Source organism: Alligator sinensis, unplaced genomic scaffold, assembly GCF_000455745.1.
Source record: "Alligator sinensis unplaced genomic scaffold, ASM45574v1 scaffold832_1, whole genome shotgun sequence".
NCBI classification, from domain to species: Eukaryota; Metazoa; Chordata; order Crocodylia; family Alligatoridae; genus Alligator; species Alligator sinensis.
This window is the reverse complement of record NW_005842057.1, coordinates 2,603,122-2,610,065: the sequence shown is the minus strand read 5'-3', so window position 1 is coordinate 2,610,065 and position 6,944 is coordinate 2,603,122. Positions and strand designations below refer to the sequence as shown.

At 49.3% G+C, this 6,944-nt stretch overlaps 1 protein-coding gene across 2 annotated transcripts in view; it reads left to right on the top strand.

Annotated features, from left to right (window-relative positions):
• The window catches only part of EIPR1 (EARP complex and GARP complex interacting protein 1), a 199,286-nt gene that overhangs the window by 1,304 nt on the left and 191,038 nt on the right, over positions 1–6,944 (top strand). The window lies entirely within an intron of this gene.

Below are 6,944 nucleotides of genomic sequence, written 5' to 3'. Positions count from 1 at the left end.
AACAATGCCCCACACACTGGTGGCCTTGGGCAGGGGGCAGCTGGTTGGGAATGAAGGGCACCAGCAGAGTTGGGAGCATGGGGGTCTGGGGGTTGTGAGTGAGGGGCACTGGCAGGGCCAGGAGGTTGTTTTCTACTTGAACTGTTTACTGGGTTGGGCCTAGCCATCAATGTTTACAAAGGCTTGAGAACCACGGGCTTAACTGACCTCTAGAGAGCCTTTCCAGCCCTGCTTCTTGATGACTGTCACTCAGTTGCCCCCTTCCCGGCCCTCGCTTCTTCCATATCACTTCCTTACCCTCAACCCCGCCGCAGGGTAAGTGCTTTGCCCTGTCTCTGAAGAGATCTTCCTGGGTGCTTTTTTTTCCTCTCCTGTAGACCGAGGGAGACGTGTGCTTTCACGGGGAGGAGGAATCCAGCTCAGGATGCTATCTGCCATGATGTGCGAGTGATATCATAAAAAATGTCACCCCAAAAATCCTTGCCTGGGCTGATCCAGCATGTGGGGCCGTGCCAGCCAGCATCCACGGGGCTCGCTAGGGGTCCAGAAATTAGGCCAGCAGGATGAGTGGTGACAGTGTTAAAAGCTTTGTCTCCAGGAGCCTCTGCAGTTTACTCTGCCACCAAACTCTTGGAGATATGGGAACCCCTGAAGGCTGTACCTTGGTCACCTTGGGTCTAGATCCTATTCAAATATTGTTACTGGTGTTGCAGTTTCTTTCTGAATTTGTCCCACGTGGGAAACTCAGACATCAAACTGTTGGCTTATTTTCATGTTGCAGTGGGGTAGTTTCTTGTAGGCTTCAAAACTCAGATGTTCAAAGAAAGGGCAACTGAATGAAATACTTAATAAAGATTCTTTGGCTGGGTGACAGCATGGAGTTGCTATAGCAATTAATTTTTTGTGTGCTGTGTTTGCTAGGGTGCAACCCATTCTTTACGGGATACTATACTTTCTCATGTCTGACCATTGCTCACTATCAGTAGTCTTATGAGGGGTGGGCAACTGGGTCTGGTGCCGTGGTCACCCCCTTGGGGCATGTCACTACTGTTGTCTACCTCTGCTCACCATTTTATGGCCAGGACACAGAATTAAATGTTACGCTTAGGTTGATAACTGAAATCTTATTTGGGGTCATAGAATGAAATCCATCTGTAATACCCAGTGTATTTGATGACAAGTTAGATAAGGCTCTCAAACTATCTAGCTCCTGCCACAATTGCTATTCACAACAGGAGCAGCACAGACTTACTTTCTGGACAATACACAGTAGCTGTCTGGGGACTCTGGCCTAGTGGGAGCACAAGGGCAACAGGTTATATGGGAAGGTAGCTGTAACCTGAGCGTCATTAAAGTTAGCACCATGTGACAAAGTTTAATCTTGCTGTCATGCAGATCATCAGGTTTTCATTAAACTGGCTAATAAATAAGCAGCTTTGCTCAGTTCCTTGAATCCAACATTCATGTCATTTTGTATCTGCCAAATCTTTTATCTTCACTCTTGACAATGATTTTGATCACGTTTACAAGAAATTATCTTGTACACAGAATCATAGAAAATTAGGGTTGGAAGGGACCTTGGGAGGTCCCTGCTCAAAGCAGAACTATCCCTGACTATTACTCCAGCCAAGACTTTGTCTAGCCAGGTCTTAAAAACTTTCAAGGATGGAGATTCCACAGCTTCTCTGTGTAACCTGTTCCAGTGCTTTACTACCTTCCTAGTGAGAATTTTCCTAATATCTAACCTAAACTTCTCATGCTGCAACTTGAGACCATTGCTCCTTGTTTCATCATCTGCCATGACTAAGAACAGTTTAGCTCCATCGTTGCTGGAACCACCCTTTAGGCAGTTGAAGACTGCTGTTAAATCCCCGCTCAGTCTTCTCTTCTCTGGGTTAAATAAGCTCGGGTCCTCCAGCCTCTCCTTGTAAGTAGGGTGACTGTATGGGACAATGTGAAACCCGGGATGCTGCCCCCCCTACCCACCTCAACTTATTGATGCAGCTTGGTGCAGCTCTAGTAATACTATTCAGGCAGCTAAGGGAGTCAGTGACTTATTGTTCTTTACTTGTCATCTCCCCTTTTTAATGGTCATTCCAGTAATCAAGCTAACTGATTTTAGGGCAGTTTTACTGTCTGCCAGGCCTTCCTATTTCACAGCTTCTGCCACTCCATCCTGTACCCAGGATGCTTATTTTAATTTATTATCCGACTGGGGCCAGCCTCTGAAATCTGGGAATGTCCAGCCAAGCCTGGATGTATGGTTACATTCCTCATAAGTCACGTGTCCCAGCCCCCTATCCATTTTTGTTGTCCTCTGCTGGCCTCTCTCCAATTTGTCCACATCCTTTCTGTAGTGGGAGGCCCAAAACCAAACAGTACTCCAGATGTGGCCTTACCAGTGTTGAATAGAGGGGAATAATCACTTCCCTTGATCTGCTGGTAATACTCAGGCTAATGCAGCCCAGTATGCTGTTAGCCTTCTTCATGCAAAGGGCACAGTGTTGACTCGTATTCAGCTTCTTATCTGCTGTAACCCCAGGTCCTTTTTAGCAAAGCTGCAGCTTAGCCAGTCGGTCCCTGACCTGTACCAGTGCATAGGATTTTCCATCCTAAGTGCAGGACTTTGTACTTGTCCTTATTGAGCCTCATGAGATTCTTTTTGATCCAATCCTCTAATTTGCTGAGGTCACTCTGAATCTTAGATCTGCCCCTTGTTACTTTGAATTACCAATTTATTAAATCAAGAGCAAGACCTTATAAAGGGGGATAAGGCAAAATGCTGCGTTTATTGATTACATGAATTGGACATAGAGGTTCAGACACACCACTCATATAGACACACACATAAATCATCATACACATCATTACACATGGGTGCACACAAACTAAAAACAGCCATTCCATTCTGTCATAGTTACCAGCAGCAGTTGTTCAATAATAGCACTGGGTGGCCAGCCCAGGTCTTATTGAGAGAGAGAGATCCTGGAGATAGCAGCTTGGAGCAGGGTGAACAGACATGTCTGTGCTCCAAAGAAACAGCAGTTGAGAGAGTTGAATATACTGAACCTGGTATACTCTAGATTCCTCTTTTTATGGGGGTTGGCATCCTTTGTTTAGCACTTTGGAGTTTTTCCATATGCAATTTCTGTTTTTGCAGTTGTTTCTTATCCATCTGCTTATCTCAGCCCAAAGTCAGTTTGGTCATAAAGTTGGTATCTCAGCCTTGGAGTGTCCTTGCTGCCGATCTGGCAGGATGTGCGCATTCCTCCTTGTTATCTCCTTTGTGCCCTAGGCCTCAAAGGGATTCTTCAGCCAATTATTAATTAGCTTACTGGTTGGTAACTTACATTTGGTACCTTGTTGCTTACATAAACAGTTAAACCTTCTTGTCCTGTCTCTGCCATTCTCTCACCATTTACCCTTTCACATACACTCATTCATAAAAGGGCATGTAGAGTTCATTCACTTATGTCAAGCAAAAGAAAACAAAATGGAATTTTTAAGTTACTTAGAGGACAAAACTAACATGGTTACATTTCACTGCTATTACACTCTATGTTAACATCAACTACATTAGTTCAGTTCATGCTACACCAGGGGTGGGCAAAATATGGCCCACGAGGCTGTTCTATCCGGCCTATGGGGCCCCTAAAAAAATTTAGAAAATTAAAATATATTTGCCCTTGGTTCCTGTCAAAGATGACAGAAACCAAGGGCAGTAGGATCGAGGGGAAGCCCTGGAGGACTCCTTCAACACCAGGGCCTGCCTGCCCCCCCCCCGTCCCCCCCACCTCCCCTGAAGCCCCAGCAGGGGCTTCTGGCCTGGGATCATGTGGCTACCCTGGCACGGGAAGCTCAGGTGGGTGGGAGGGGGAAGGGCAGGGGATGAGCTGGTGTGGAGCATGGGGAAAAGTGGCCTCTCCCTTGCCCCATAGCCCGCACTCCCTGCTGCAGCCGCTGGTAGCCCACATGGGGCTGTCCTGAGCAGGGACAGGCAGCCCCACGTGGGCTGCAAGTGGCTTCAGCGCTGGGCACGAGGCAGGGGAGGGGCCACTTTTCCCCACGCTCAGCACCAGCTTGTAACCCACCCCTGCGGTCAGCCTGGGCCCCGTGCTGGCTCTGGAATCGCCCGTCAGGGCTGCACCATGGCAGCAGCAGCTGCGGCCCCCCCGCTTGCCGTGCCAGGCAGTGTTTGTTGCTGCTGCTCCGCGCATGAGCTCCAGGCAGGCAGCAGCAGCAAACCCTCTCCCTGCTGGTGCAGCCCAGCCTGGCTCCACAGACCCCTGCCAACCTGAGCCCCGCTCTGAGCCCTACTGGTGCTGGCCCTGGGACATTGGTCCCAAGATGGTGCCTGGGGGGGGGCACCTGTCAAGAGGCGGGGCTACTCATGCAGCCCTCAACAGCTTGCCACAACTTGGTAAGCAGCCCTCCGCCCAAAATAATTGCCCGCCTCTGTGCTACACCCTCCAGTGTATCTACTACTCCCCACAGCTTGGTGTCATCTGCAAACTTAGTGAGGGTGCACTTTGTCATCTTTCAAGGATATTGAACAAAACTGGCCCCAGGTCCTCCCCCTGGGTCACTCCGCTTGATGCCAGTTGCCTACTATGCCAGTTGCCTACTATCAGCCCATTAACTACGACCCTCTGAGCCCAATGATCCAGCTAGCTTTCTATCCACCTTGCAGTCCATTCATCCAACTCATACTTCCTTAGCTTGCTTGCAAGAATGTCGTGAACACAGTATCAAAAGCCTCGCTAGAGTCAAGGTATATCATGTCCGCTGCTCTCCCCATATCCACAGAGCCAGTCATCTCATCATCAGAGATCCTGGTTTTCTCTGTTTAAAAATCACAAATTCTGTGATTTAAAAAACAAATAAACAAACTGCACATTCTCTGATGAAACGCCCCAAATCTGCAATTAAAATGAAATGCCAATATATATGTATCAATTCAACACAATGTTTTATTGATACATTTACAATTTTAAATCCTAGTAGTGCCTCAATCACTATAATAAAATAAATCCAAAGTACCTATAAATGTTGGTATTTGATTTCTGATTTTTTTTTTTTAAGTCAGAGCTCTCTCTTTCTCCTTAGCTCACCAGGATGCAGGTCTGGGCCCCCAGCTGCCAGAGCTACGGGGCCAGGGACCCAGGTCTGCAGCCCCCTGCTTCCCGCAGCAGTGCCTGAGCCCTGGGTGCTGCCTGTGGAAGGAGGTGGTTGTTGCAGCAGAGCGGAGCCTGTGGTGGGGGCCAGTGTGGGCTGCCTCCCGTGGACTTGGGCTCCCTGACCTGCTGCCCTCCCCCAGGGCGTCCACGGCCCAGCAGGCAGGACCTGGTGGGGCAGGGAAACTTGGTGCCACAGCTGCAAGCCAAGTGCTGCCATAGGGAAATGCCCCCTGCCTGCCTGGCAGTAGTGAGGAGTACAACTCCACACTGCCACCCCTGCCAGTGCCAGCCAGACAGAGGGCACCATGCCAGGGTGGCTCAGGGTTTGCACTGGCAGAGAGTTTCCCCGCCCCCCTCTGCCCTACCGCTTGGGGCCTCCACAGCCCACTGCATGGGACCAGCGTGGAAGGCAGCAGGGCAGGAAACCCAAGCCTGCAGTGGGCAGCCTGTCCCTGCCCTATGCACAAATCTGGTTGTGCATGTGACCCCCTGCTCCTGCCCCCCAGGAGTGCATGCAGCAGTGAGGAGTCAGTCTCCCTGCCACGCCCTTGCCCGCGGCTCTGTCCCACGCCACGCATTCCAGCCCTGGGCCCCTAGCCCCATGTACCGTCTGGCTGGGCCACAGCCCTGCCCAACTTCCTCTCTCCCTATGGGGGCCTCAAACCCATCTCTTCCCACCAGACTTAAGTGCAGGAACTGCGCTCCTGGCTGCCATGTGCATGTGCACACAGTGCCCCCTGCCTTGCCGCCCTCCTTCTGCTTCCCTCAGCCCCTTGTAGGCATGAATTCTGCCAGCCTGCAGAAAGCTCATTGCAAAAGTGGAAAATCCATGCGTTTCTCTGTTAAAATGAAAAATCCGTGTTTTTCTTAGGTAAAAGTGAAAATCCACTTTTTTTTTTTCCCCCCCTCCATTTTCCCGTGGGAAACAGAAAACCTAGATCCCTGCTTATCATAGAAGGCAATCAGGTTGGTCAGGCATGACTTGCGCTTGGTGAATCCATGCTGACTGTTCCTAATCACCTTCTTCAAGCGTTTAGAAATAGATTCCTTGAAGATATGCTCCCTGAATTTTCCAGGACTGGAGGTGAGGTGGACCAGTCTGTAGTTCCCTGGATCCTCTTTCTTCCCTTTCTTCAAGGTGGGTATTCAATTTTCCCTTTTGCAATCATCTGGGACCTCTCCTAGTCGCCATGAATTTTCAAAGATAATGGCCAGTGGCTCTGCAGTCGCATCAGAGAACTCCCTCAGCACCCTTGGATGCATCATGTTCGGCACCATGGACTTATACACATCCAACTTTTCTGAATAGTCCCCAATGTGTTCTTTCGCTACTGTTGGCTGCTCACCTCTTCCCCAAACTATGCTGCCAGATGCAGTAGTCTGGGAGCTGATATTTCTTGTGAAAACTGAGATAAAAAGGCATTGAGCACTTCAGCCTTTTCTTCCTTATCTGTCAAAAGGTTGCCTCCCCCATTTCTTAAAGGACCCACACTTTCCTGACCTTCCTCTTGTCACTGACATACTTGTAGCAACCCTTGTTACCTTTCATGTCCCTTGCTAGCTGCAAATCCAATTGCACTTTGGCCTTCCTGACTTAATCCCTGCATGCTCGAGCAATGCTCTTATGCTACTCCCTAGCTGATTTTGCAAGTTTCCACTTCTTGCAAGCTTTCTTTTTGTGTTTTAGCTCACTGAAGACCTCTCTGCTAAGCCAAACTGGTCTTCTGCCATACTTGCTTGTCTTCCTGTACATTGATATGGCTCATT